The sequence below is a fragment of the Dermacentor variabilis genome, chromosome 2 (assembly GCF_050947875.1).
Source record: "Dermacentor variabilis isolate Ectoservices chromosome 2, ASM5094787v1, whole genome shotgun sequence".
NCBI classification, from domain to species: domain Eukaryota; kingdom Metazoa; phylum Arthropoda; class Arachnida; order Ixodida; family Ixodidae; genus Dermacentor; species Dermacentor variabilis.
Window position 1 is genome coordinate 115,299,437 of NC_134569.1, and position 14,610 is coordinate 115,314,046.

Sequence of the window (14,610 nt, forward strand, 5' to 3'; positions counted from 1 at the left end):
AAATGTGGCGCTTATCAATGCCGCATTCATTTTCGATATTATGTGTAGAAAGAGAAATGTGAGAGAGAGTGAATTTTCATGGAGCGTCCCATATATCGCAGTGCTGCAACACTTCGCCACCGATTGGGCCACTATTAGTGCGGAGACCAATGCTTTGCTGCTGAAAACAGCGTACACGCTTACAGCTTTTAAGCGATGTCTTCTGCTTCAGTGACCTCCACAAAAAATTAGCCATTGATCACATGGCTTATTCTTTCTTTCTCGTATCGCCACCCCTACCGTCACCTGTTGGGAGAGGGTCATTTCTAATTTTATCCACGAAATTGTTAGCAGTGGATGAATGTCCAGCACGCTTACGTTGGCTCCACCGCAATGTATTTTCTGGTCCGAGAAATAAGCGTCATAACTCTAGAGCTGTAGTCACGACGTATGAGCGCCTTCCCTTTGAACAGCTTTATTCCTGCAACTCCACTCGATAATTGATTTCTCTTGGGTGCAGTGCCATCTCAGCCCAGATACAAACGCCATCTTTGATTGAACAGCCATTACAAAGATTCTCATAGTTCAGTTTGAAACATTCCTTGGCAGTCTTCCTGAGAGAGCCTTCATAGACGGCTGGCGAGAAAGAAACAAAGACAGAGAAGTCGAATGACATTGTCTTGTGCATTCATAAGTGCCGCTTCGCAATGTAAGTCTACTTTTCTTAGCGTTTCGGTCGAGGACAGACGGCTCGCCGGCGAGTCTGGCACGCACAAAGGTCGTCGTACTAGTGGCCTATACAAGAGATGTTGTTGTGTTAGCAAGTGAGGCCTCCCTTAGTGGCTCTTTCCCGCTCGAGCACCCGAAGGATAATGAGGCGCATCCTTTGTTGTCTTCTGAATTTTGATTACTGCGTCTTTACCTACTCGTGGGACTTCCTGTGCCCTGTTTTTATTTCCTCCCACCTCCATTTGTTTTGACAGGACCTCTTAAGGGTTGAGAGAGAGCTGGGGATCGCTCCTGTTTGCGCCCGCGAAACAATTGGGTTTTACTTAGCAGGCTCACATGCACTTCACCTGCACATGTTCTCCTGTTCTGTCAGAAAGAGCAAGAGCCCACTACTCTATTGAGAGTGTTTGCTAACGTCTAGTAGTGCTGGGAGCCTGAAGTAACTGTTATTACAGTGTGCAGAAGAGATGGTGCGAAAAATTGTCCTATAAATGTAGCGTGCGAGCGCCATACACGATCATGGGCGGCAAGAAAAATAGTGCCACAAGTGCATAGAGTTACGCTTGCGATCTGTTAAGCTGACTACAGTTTACAAATACGTTATCCTGTGCACGGAGTACAGTGTTACGAGGAAACAGAGGGCCCACAATTCACTCTAAAGAAGATTTTGTACAAGTGTACACCTCACTTTTGCATAACGTTTTGTTGACGTCTCAGAAGAAACTGTGCTTGATATTCAGCCATTTCCCAGGAAATCAGTCTTCCGTAGATGGGGCAACGTTATTGGTATGTGAAGTACAATGGCTGATCGTACTTGTGGGTGAAGAAACCCTGACAGACGCTGCTGCCTTGTGTCCACAAACTGTTTTTGAGCAGAGCCCTCTCAATCGGGCAGAAGCCTGATTCCGCCGATTCCACTGCTCGCGCACCGTTAGCACGCAGGGTGCGTCATCGCCTTTTTTTGTGTTCGGACCACTGTGGAAAGTAGCAGTGTGCTACAGACTTGTTGCATCCGGCATTGTTAGAGCCTATCCAAGGCCACGGAAAGCGAGCAATAGTTTTCGCTTTGTTCTACTAGCACCACACCCAAACTAAAAGCCGGAAGCCCTAAACGAGCCTCGATTGGAGGTAACGACATAGCTGCCTTCGTCCATTTTCACACACTTCTCTGAGGTCTTGTCTCAAGAAAATCATCATCAGCCAATTTTATGTCCAGGGCAGGACAAAGCCCTCTCACACCTATCTGCGTTTCCCTTCGCTTGCCAGCTATTCTGTAACTATTAAGTTCCATTTTTTTCTCTTAATATCAACTAGAATATCGGCTATATCTGCTTGCTCTCTGATACAGACCGCGCTCTTTCTGCCTCTTAACTATATGGCTAACATTCTTCGTTACATCGCCCTTTCCACGGTCCATAACTTGTTCTCGACCATCAGTGTTAACCTCCAAGTTTCTGTCACATATCTTAGCAGCTGCAGAATGCAATGATTGCACACTTTTCTTTTCAACGACAGTAGTAAGCTCCTAGTCATGAGTTGTTAATGCCTACTGTGCGCTCTCCAACCTAACTTTATTCTTCCGTAAATTTCCTTCTCATGATCAGCGTCCCCTGTGACTAATTGAGCTTGATAAACATATTCCTGCACAGGCCCTAGAGGCTGACTCGCAATCATAAATTTTTGTTTCCTTGTTAGGCTACTGAACATTACTTTTGTCTTCTCTATAATAATCTTCAATAATACTTTACACTTTCTCAGTTAGGGTCCTCACGCATTTGTGGTGATTCATCCCCGGTGTTATTGAAAAGGACAATGTAATCTGCAACTCGAAGGTGGCTGAGACTTTTAGCTGATGATCATCGCTCCTTAGCCTTCCATGTCCAATAGCTTGAATACTTCTAAGCATGCAGTAAAAGCATAGAAGAAATTGCGTGTTCGTGCTTGATATCTTCATTGAAAGGCATTTTTTTTACTTTTCTCGGGGAGAACCAACGTAGCTGTGGAATCTTTGTAGATATTTGTGAAGACATTCACGTATGGCTCTTGTTCTCCCTGAATACGCAGCGCATCCGTGACTCTTGGTATCCCTACTGAATCAAATGCCTTGCCATATTCTATGAAAGCCATATAGAGAGGTTGATTGTACTCCGCCGATTTCTCTGTCACCTTATTGATGAGATTGTTTTGATCAATTGTAAAATATTCCTTCGTGGCGCCTGGTTGCTATCTTGTTTGATTAAAGTGTTGCCCAGATTCTGATGAACGTTATGTTGGTGAATATTTTGATAGAATACTGAAAGCAAGCTAATGGGCCTATAATTCTTCAATCCTTTCACAGGTACATCCTTATGCATTAGTATAAGGTTGGCATTCTTCAGCTCTTTGGTATAGGAACAAAAATATTGACACGTGTACTTGTCTTTATCGGGCGACACGTTTTGCCGCCTAACAAATGTTATCGCACAGCGCGGGACGAGCGTGCATGTATCCGAAGTTTCTGGAAAGTTATCGATGCTTCTATCCGCTGTCTGTTGTCGCCGAACCTTGTGTTATCTGATTTCATCGCTTGACACGAATGGTGTAGAACTTTGTAGAAGGCATGCGGGTCCCAACGGTTAATCTGGAACATTCGATGACTGATCTGTAAAAGCCGACGCGCTTGACCCGCTGATCAGATTTTCGACGATCGCCGACTGTGCTCGCCGCTATCGTTGTGCTTTAAGTGTAGCCTGTTTTGTGGGCACAGGTTTGCCCAATAAAAGCTAGTTTTCTCTTTCACAGTACTGCTACTGTGTTCTTTCTTCACCGTCACTACCATGTGACATCTGGTGGAGGTGCTAGTGCGTTCATGTACCGAACGCCCCCGCAAAGCCGCGATCCAAGCCCGAAGCCCGAGGACAAAACCGACACCGCCCAAGACCAGCGTGCTAGCCGCAGACTGCAAGGACTGCCCCCAGAGCACGGACTTCTACCTGAGGCGACAAAGAAGATCGTGGTCAAGACAACCTCAATGGCTGCCCCAGCGTCCCCCGTTATCCTACAACAACCCTGGGACCCACCGACCTTCCATGGAGCAGCGACTGAAGACCCGGAATCCTGGCTGGAGACCTACGAGCGAATCGCGACATTCAACAACTGGGACTCCGACGACAAGCTGGGGCATGTCTACTTCGCCTTAGAAGACGTCGCCAGAACGTGGTTTGAGAACAGGGAGTCGACCTTGACTACGTGGGACCTGTTCCGTAGCGGCTTCCTACGCACCTTTACAAGCGTCGTGCGCAAGGGAAGGGCCGAAGCTATGCTGGACGCCCGAGTGCAGCTACCAAACGAGAACGTTGCCATCTTTACGGAAGAAATGACCCGTCTGTTCCGCCACGCCGACCCGGATATGGCCGAGGAAAAGAAAGTTCGCCTACTCATGCGTGGTGTGAAGGAGGAACTTTTCGCCGGGATGGTAAGAAGCCCACCGAAGACCGTCGAAGAGTTTCTTCGTGAGGCGACGAACATCGAGAAGACACTCGAAATGCGGAACCGGCAATTCAACCGCCGTACAAGCTCTACCCCCTACGCAGGAATTCAATCACTGGCCACGGACGATCTGCGCGAGACCATCAGGGCCATTGTGCGCGAAGAACTGCGCAAGGTCTTGCCTTCGTCGCAGCCTCAAGTGGCTTCGATCGCCGACATCGTAAAAGAAGAGGTGCATCGATCGCTTGGAGTTCCTGAGGTGCAACCAGAATCACCGCAGCCTGAGCCGCAAGCGATGAGCTACGCCGCCGTCGCCCGCCGTCAAGGTCCCTTTCCACGACCGCGCCAGGGCCCCGTAACGCCGCAATTCCGTCGACCACCACCGCCGCCGCCAGCACGCCCACCCGTTGCCCAGCGCAGCTACCCGAGGAAGACAGACGTTTGGCGCGCTCCTGACCACCGCCCGCTCTGCTACCACTGCGGAGAAGCAGGTCACGTCTACCGACGATGCCCATACCGAGAGATGGGACTGCGAGGTTTCGCCGTCAACGCGCCGCGTCCACAGCTTGGAGAGCGCCCACGTGACATCGCCGACTACCTCGCCGCTACTCAATGGAGCTCTCGACGACCGTCGCGTTCGCCATCACCAGGCCGCTACCTGTCGCCGCAGCGCCGACCATACACTGGCCCAGCCAGGGGCCGGTCAGCGAGCCCATATCCGGAAAACTAAAAGCAGCAACCGATGGAGGTGCGGTTGCTGTTCGTCGAACTGACGAAGATCCTCCGCCGCCGACGAAAGCGCCGAAGAAACCATCTCGACGACATAATGACGACGCGCCGCCGTCCCGAGGAAGTCAGGAAGCCAAGACTACACCGACGAAAGACGACTTGACGACGCGACGTACCAGCTTCAATTCAACACGACGCAGCCGTGATCCGACGCCAAGACCCAACTGCAACGCAAGACAAAGAACCACCGACCTCGACGTGCTTCTAGACGGCCACGCAGTCACCGCCTTAATCGACACAGGCGCCGATTACTCAGTCATGAGTGGACACATCGCCGTCCAGATGAAGAAGGTTAAGACTGCATGGGAAGGCCCTCAAATTCGGACCGCTGGAGGACACCTGATTACGCCGACAGGAATGTGCACGGCAAGAATTACCATTCACGACCGGACTTACCCTGTCACCTTCGTTATCCTCCAACAGTGTTCACGAGACGTCATTCTCGGTATGGACTTCCTGGACCAACACGGCGCAATCATCAGCCTGAAGTCGAAGTCAATAACGCTGTCGGAAGATAAAGCGATACCACCGGAGAGCCCTCGTAGTCACCACGCCTTGAATGTGCTCGAAGACCAAGTGAGCATCCCGCCCCGCTCCAGCATTGCTATTTCGGTCGGCACCGAAATACCCGCTGACATAGAAGGTGTCATCGAAGGCGACCAACGTCTCCTGCTAGACCGTGAAATTTGCGTCGCAAGAGGGATCGCTCGACTGCATGGAGGGAAAACTGAAGTGTTGCTGACAAACTTCAGCCAGGAGTTCAAGCACATCAACAAGGGCACGACGATCGCGTACATCGAGGAAATTGTGGAAACCAGTAATGCGTTTGTCCTCTCGGATTCCGCCGCATCTACGCCGAAGACCATGGTTCCCGAACCAGACTACGACATTAATCCAAGTCTCCCAGTGATTAAGCAACAGCAGCTCAGAAGTCTGCTCCGACGATACAAAAGCTGCTTTTCGACGACATCGAGGATTCGACAAACACCAGTCGCCAAGCATCGCATAATCACCGAGGAGTACGCTCGACCACTCCGCCAAAGCCCTTACCGAGTTTCGCCGCGAGAACGCGAAGCTATAAGAGAACAAGTTGACGAAATGCTGCGCGACGACATCATCCAGCCGTCGAAAAGCCCGTGGGCATCCCCTGTTGTCCTGGTGAAGAAAAAGGACGGAACCCTACGTTTCTGCGTCGATTATTGTCGTCTGAACAAGATCACGAAGAAGGACGTATACCCCCTTCCACGGATAGACGACGCATTGGATCGGCTCTGCAACGATAAGTACTTCTCCTCGATGGACCTCAAGTCTAGCTATTGGCAAATAGAAGTCGACGAAAGAGATCGCGAAAAGACCGCCTTCATCACCCCAGACGGCCTCTACGAGTTCAAGGTTATGCCATTTGGACTGTGCTCGGCGCCTGCAACGTTCCAGCGCGTGATGGACACGGTTTTAGCGGGATTGAAATGGCAGACCTGTCTCGTTTACTTGGATGACGTCGTTGTATTCGCCGGAAATTTCGACGATCACCTTAGGCGGCTTGCCACAGTACTAGAGGCCATCAAGTCATCAGGGCTCACTCTGAAGCCAGAAAAATGCCGCTTCGCTTACGACGAGCTTCTGTTCCTAGGCCACGTCATCAGTAAATCCGGAGTACGCCCCGACCCCCAGAAAACAGCTGCCATCGCTAAGTTCCCGCAGCCCACCGACAAGAAGGCAGTGCGTAGATTCCTTGGCATGTGCGCCGACTACAGGCGCTTTGTCAAGGACTTTTCACGCCTCGCCGAGCCGTTGACACGTCTAACTAAATGTGATGTTGAGTTCAGGTGGGAAACGCCGCAGGCCGACGCATTTGAAGAACTCAAACGACGCATGCAGTCTCCGCCGGTACTTGCGCACTTCGACGAGTACGCCGATACAGAAATCCATACTAACGCCAGTAGCCTAGGCCTCGGTGCCGTTCTAGTCCAGAGGAAAAACGGAGTCGAACAGGTGATATCTTACGCTAGCCGGTCGCTGTCAAAAGCGGAAGGCAACTATTCTACGACCGAAAAGGAATGCCTCGCCATCGTTTGGGCTACAGCTAAATTTCGCCCTTATCTTTATGGCAGGCCATTCAAAGTCGTCAGTGACCATCACGCGTTGTGTTGGCTAGCGAGTATCAAGGATCCTTCAGGACGACTGGCACGGTGGAGCCTCAGACTACAAGAATACGACATCACTGTAACCTACAAGTCCGGACGAAAACACTCCGATGCCGATTGCCTATCACGCGCCCCCATTGACCCGCCGCCGCAAGATGACGAAGATGACGACGCCTTCCTTGGCATGATAAGCGCGGAAGACTTCGCTGAACAGCAACGGGCAGACCCGGAGCTAAAAAGCCTGGTGGAATATTTGGAAGGGCACACCGACGTTGTGCCCAGGGCATTTAAGCGCGGATTATCTTCCTTCACGCTTCAAAACAATCTCCTCGTGAAGAAGAACTTTTCACCAGTCCGCGCCAACTACCTTCTTGTTGTCCCGTCAGGACTTCGTCCAGAAGTATTGCACGCCCTACATGACGATCCGACCGCTGGACACCTCGGTTTTTCCCGGACACTATCGAGGATACAAGAAAAGTATTATTGGCCGCGCCTGACCGCCGACGTCGCCCGTTATGTCAGAACATGTCGAGACTGTCAGCGACGCAAGACACCGCCGACAAGGCCAGCCGGATTACTACAGCCAATCGAGCCTCCTTGCCGACCATTCCAGCAGATCGGGATGGACTTGCTGGGACCCTTTCCGACGTCAACAACCGGAAATAAGTGGATCGTCGTGGCGACAGACTACCTCACCCGCTTCGCTGAAACTAAAGCACTGCCGAAAGGTAGCGCAGCCGAAGTGGCGAAATTCTTTGTCGAAAACATCCTGCTTCGACATGGCGCCCCAGAAGTCCTCATCACCGAAAGAGGAACGGCCTTTACAGCGGAGCTCACCCAAGCCATTCTGAAATACAGTCAGACAAGGCACAGGAGGACCACGGCCTACCACCCGCAGACGAATGGTCTTACGGAGCGTCTGAATAAGACCCTCGCCGACATGCTAGCGATGTACGTCGACGTCGAACACAAGACCTGGGATGCCGTCCTGCCGTACGTAACATTCGCTTACAACACGGCGGTGCAAGAAACAACACAGATCACGCCGTTTAAGCTGGTTTACGGCAGGAACCCGACGACGACCCTCGACGCCATGCTGCCCCACGTCACTGACGAAGAGAATGTTGATGTCGCTAGCTATCTCCAGCGCGCCGAAGAAGCCCGACAGCTCGCCCGCCTACGGATCAAGAACCAACAGAGGACCGACAGCCGACACTACAACCTCCGACGACGCTTTGTTGACTACCAGCCCGGCGACCGTGTTTGGGTTTGTTCCCCGATACGCCGACGAGGACTCAGTGAGAAACTACTCCGACGCTATTTCGGACCCTACAAGGTCATCCGACGTATTGGCGCTCTGGACTATGAGGTCGTGCCAGACGGCATTTCGCATTCACAGCGGCGCCGCGCACGATCTGAAGTGGTCCACGTGGTGCGCCTTAAACCCTTTTACGGACGCTGACGAACTTCGTCATTTTTGTTCTTTTCTTTGCTACGAGTGCTTTTGTTTATTACCTTCGTTTGTTTGCAGCATCGGGTCGATGCTTTTTAAGAGGAGGGTATTGACACGTGTACTTGTCTTTATCGGGCGGCACGTTTTGCCGCCTAACAAATGTTATCGCACAGCGCGGGACGAGCGTGCATGTATCCGAAGTTTCCGGAAAGTTATCGATGCTTCTATCCGCTGTCTATTGTCGCCGAACCTTGTGTTATCTGATTTCATCGCTTGACACGAATGGTGTAGAACTTTGTAGAAGGCATGCGGGTCCCAACGGTTAATCTGGAACATTCGATGACTGATCTATAAAAGCCGACGCGCTTGACCCGCTGATCAGATTTTCGACGATCGCCGACTGTGTTCGCCGCTATCGTTGTGCTTTAAGTGTAGCCTGTTTTGTGGGCACAGGTTCGCACAATAAAAGCTAGTTTTCTCTTTCACAGTACTGCTACTGTGTTCTTTCTTCACCGTCACTACCACGTGACAATATCTTCATCGCATGAAATCTTTCACAAACCTAACGTCTGAAGGCAACATTCGTCAGCTGTTGACGATGGTAGCATTCGTAATACACGGTTTCCACGGGCGTCATGAACTCTTTTATTAATTTGAACTTTTAGATAATTTGAAGTAGCTAAAATATTGCATTACCAAGTATTGTCGGCCTGCTATTTATTTTTTTCCTTCCTAATTTCTTCCTTTCCGCTGCAGCTTTTACATTTTCAGCATTCTAGTATTATTTGAATTGATAACATTATCATATCCTACAAATTCTGGTAAATAATCGTTAGTTATCTCAGCGCATACGGGCTCGCACTATGAGTATTCAGCAGTTCTGCTGACATTCTGTACGATTGAACAACTATGCATGGTTATAGCAAGACTACCCATTCCTTAAAACCTTCGCTTGAATCTGATTGACATCCTGTCGAGGCGGAACAAACAATTCTGCAGCCTTCCTACATATTATCTGCTGCTGTTTCTGCACAGAGTAGTCATTTGGTATCTTACGAGCGTTGCCTCCTTAGACATTTCGCACCAACATCCAGCATCATTCGGCTCTCCAGCAAAGTCTGAGCATCACCGCTTCTTCATCGTCCTATCAAGAAAGGCAGAAAGGGGGGAAGGTAGTTGGGCGTGCACAGCTGCCTGTATTAACCCTTCATTCTACTTTGTATACTTTACCAACTGACCGAGTGCTAGCTCTATGTTTTCACCGGAACTCAGTGTATTGCTTGCCGTCGACAATGATCTGTTAACCAAGCAGCTAACGAAGTTTGCCCCGTTTTTCGTTTTTTTTGCTACTTCATTTACTCTGAGCGCCTTTGTTGTTAGGTTTGGTGGCACGTGTTAACTTGGGAAAGCACTCATTGCGGCACAAGTGGGGCAAATATAATCGCTGGCCTATCGCTCGCCAGAAGCGCCCATCGAATATCCTCGTCTACCTGTAGCGCGCCGATGGATCCCTCAAGCAAATGCAGTAGCTTTACGCAGCCTGAACAATTTCTTGCCCTTTCATATACGTATTTCCTCTGTTAACTGCAGCTATTGTGCACAGATAACCAATCGCCTTTGCAGTTGTTGACCAAGCTCTGCTGCACAGCCATGTGACACGATAAGATGCCAACTAGAATGAACGAGTAGATATGCGAAAGCGTCGACATGCTTTAGCGCATCATCGCTTAATCCGCTTGACGAGGAGTTGGCATCCTTAGACAGTTCCGTCATTGTGTCACATAGAAGGACTCTGGTGCTACTTTAACGGTTTCTGTGTCCGAACTTATTTTTTTAGTGCATGGACATTATAAAACTTTACCTTGTGTACATATATTTATCTTCATGTCGACTTCTGTTACTTTGTACTTGCGTTATCAGTTGTTCCGTTCCGTCTTTTCCCCGCTGTCTCATAGACATACATTGTTTTGGCAGATTAATCAATTAGTGTGCTGTTTGTTTTGATTTAGGTATATGAACGAATCCATAAAAGCTCCAAGGGGAGAGAAAAAGGAGAGGGGGGAGCATTTTTGCCGAAGGGTGAAGTATTTAAATTAATGACGAGGCTTGGCGTTGCGCCGAAGTGCTCCGAATAATGTAACAATACCTGCCAGGGGTAGTGTCTTCGACGGCCGCATTTGAATGGGTACGAATAGCAAAAAAAGAAAATAATAATAATCAAGTTCATAAACCATGCATTGGGCGTACGTTAAAGAACCCCACGTGGACAAAATTTTACCGGAATACACCGCCACTGCCTACCTCATAATAATATTTGTTTCTTTATTTACTTATTTATTTACTTATTTATTTATTTTCTTATTTATTAAAACTACCTTCAGGGCCCAAAGGCACTACAGAAAGGAATGGGGGTAAAATGGCATGATGTGCACCTAACAAAAGAAATTAAAAAAATATTACAAGGCATCTTGTAAAGCGATCTTCAACTCGTGCTCATCAGTTATGCTGGCGATTGTGGAGGGAAGGTTGTTCCATGCGACACTTGTTCTAGAAACAAAAGAGTCATTACACAGTTTTGTGCGACAAGAAGGTAGACCCACCTTGAAGCGATCCACGATCACTCCTTGAAGATATATAATGAGGTGGAAGAAACAAAACGTCCTTAATATCGCTGCCATAATGATACATTTTCCGAGAAAGGTTAAGCCGAGATGGGGGGGGGGGGGGGGTTCGACGCAACGAAAGGTCAGACACGTTAAGGTTTTCTTCATAGATGTGGCACTGGAATGACGTGAATAATCCGATAAAGTTAAACGTGGTGCGCGATTCTGAATGGCTTGAAGAGTTTGAATTAGTGTATGAGTATAGGGGCGGGGGGGGGGGGGAGGATCTCATATGGCGCATGCGTACTCTAATTTGGAACGTACCAAGGTTTTGTAAAGTGTAAACTTCAGGAGCGATGGGGCATCAAAAAAGTTTCGACGCAGATAACCAAACATGCGATTAGCGTTGATAGTTAGGTATGCGACATGAATATTCCACGAAATATGAGAAGAAATGTGAACACCAAGGCACTTACCACTCTCAACAGATGGCAATGAAATATTATTGAAGTAAGTACGCGGAGAATGATTAGTGCTGTGGCAAGAAACTTGCATAATTTTACATTGAGTTGTATTAAGTGTCAGGAGCCATTTACTGCACCATTCAAGTACCCTATGTAGATCACGTTGTAGGTTGAGATAATCGGAATGGTTGGTAATTTTCTGGTTAACTACACAGTCATCTGCAAACAGTCGCGCAGTTGAGGAAGAAAGGCAAGTAGGCAGAACGTTAAGATAAATCAAGAAAAGCAAAGGGCCCATAATGGACTCTTGCGGGGCACCGGATGCTACGGCAGAATTAGGTGAAGAAAAGTCATTAGCTGTCACATACTGACTACGGTTAGAGAGAGATTCCTTAATCCATGCAAGTACATTGGGGTCCATATAAAGTTGATTAAGCTTGAAGATAAGTAGATCGTGTGAGACGCAGTCAAATGCTTTAGAGAAATCTAAATATATGCAATCAGTATCAAAGTCATGGTCCACGTTAATAAACAAGTCGTTGGTAAAACATAGCAATTGCGTTTCGCATGAAACTGCTTTACGGAATTCATGATGATAAATAAGGAAGAAGAAATTGAACTCAAGGAATTCAATGAGGTGCGAGTACATTACACATTCCTAGATTTTTACTGGAATGTATGTTAATGGTGTGACACCTTAACTGTTGCGGGAATGTACATCCCCAGATTTATGCGCAGGGACCACCTTCCCTATCTTCAAATCGGAGGGCATTGTAGACATCTGTTATGATTGTTCAATCGGTCTAATATCGTCTAATATCGTAGTTGCGGCACGCAATGCCCCCGAATTCGACTGTCTTTCTTCTTGTAAGAATAGGCGGGAGTGACGCGTCACCGCAGCGGCAGCACGCGCGGCAATTGATTCTGCGCAGAAGAAAGAGCTCTTAGCTGCTGGTATACGCGTCTCAAAGTGCGTTCATGATGCACATCGATAATGCATCTCGATGGCGCCCAAACTGGGACCGAAGGAAAACGTTCAACCTTTGTTGACCGAAGTGGCCGTTCAGCTCGTTCTGCTGTACGCACACGGTAACTCAGCAGGAACGCAAGTATTAGTGCGCACCACACTCTCGTCAGCCGCAGGAGGAAGAACGCTGCGCTGGCTCCGCTGCCGAACAGTATACACATTCAACAAAAGCGTACACTCCCGTAGAGCCCAGCGGCCGAAGCGAGTGTAGCGCACCTAGCCGCCTGCATGATAACCTGTACCACACTTCCGGTTCCAATTCTGGGCACACGCGTTACGCCTGCTGCGCTGATTGGCGCGGCATTTTCTTTTTCCTTTTTTGGCTTCTGTCAAAATTTCTGCCTTCTGTCAGAATTTCTGGCAAACTTCTGCCAGAATTGTTTTATTAATTAGTGGAAATGATTGTCAACGACCTTCGCAAGCCTCCAAGAAATGTGCGGCACGTGAAATTTCGTAAGGTAGCCGCAAGGTGCCTTATGAAATGAGGAAATGCTTACTTTGCCCCATATAAATGCTCGTTCCCCGCTTTTTGTGCGTTCATCCAACGTTGTGGCATCAGGTTTGCACCAGTAGTTGCCGTACGAAGCTCCACCGCACGGCATCGACTGAAAAGAAGTGAATTGGAAGCATGTGTCATTTTGGTATTTCGACCTTTAGTTACACTGAGTGTAAAACCGAAGCTTGCTGAACTAGTGAATTGGCGGCATTACAAACAAAGCTGATTCGCTTTTACACACACGGCGCAGAAAGTACCCCATTCATTCCAAACAATACCATAACATATGAAGAAACATCTCTTTTCCAAGCCGTCATTCCCGGGCATTACTTCCTGCAGTTTAAGAGCACATATACACATGCGGCTGCTCGTTTCCAAGACAAGTTGATCTCAGCAGGCGCGATAGTACGCTACGTGCACAATAGAGGTGGCCACGGCACAGGCTCTCCCCCAGACCGTGCTAGACACTTGCAGAATTCCCTCTACTCGTCCTGAAGACAAATGCGTACGTGCAAAGCCTATTTTCAGTCGTTCAGAAGACAGACTTTTCGAGTTAAAAGAAACTGGTTTTTGAGAACCTCGTCGTCAGCTTTTGCGAGCTCTGCCGGCGCAGGTAACGCACTTCCGTGTTATCACTCTTGGCAACCGTTTGTCGCGTTTGCTGCGGCAAGCGGCTTCCAAAGCGTTAGCGGCAAACGTCTCCCAGTACGAGTTATTTACTCAAATTTGCTTCGCCAGGACTGCCTTACCAAATTAATAACTGCGCCAGGACGAACAGACAAAGAGAGACTTATGACACAGTTAGACTCACAAGTCTTGGTTCCGTCCTGTAAGAGTAAACTGCTTGAAATGCTTTGCAAATTGTTCATCTTGCTGTAGTGCAATAGTGCAGTGGTGCCATGTCAAAGGCCGGAAGGAACGCAAAAATACGCAGGCTGCAATAAAAAAAAAGTTTGTGTATGTGTGTGTGTGTGTGTGTGTGTGAGAGAGAGAGAGAGAGAGAGAGAGAGAGAGGCGAACAGGCGAATTTCCCATGCGCAGCCGGCATCACTCGCTTCATTGGCGGGTCTGGCGCATGACGCATGCCTCTGGCGCGTCTGGCGTGCCCTCAACTTGTTCTTAGGTAACGCAACAAAAGTGAGTCACCTACTATAAGTTGATTTAGAAGCAACAATTTTTAGTTTGAGTGGGAAAGAATAAAGCACTGTTAACTTAGTTTCACATTCTACTTTTTACGATGCTCGCGGCAGCTAATGAACGGCATCGCTACTATAGCGTGAGGTACTTCTTGTTAGTTTTCGCCGAATTTCCCCACTTGTTGAATTACTTTCTGCGTTACAGAACCTAGAACTGAACGGAAAAGGCAGGTGCGTAGGTACTTGGCTTCGTCATTCTTGCAGCAAAAGGCATTGCGCGATTCACGCGTTTCTGGATAACTCCTATCTTTGCGCATGCTCG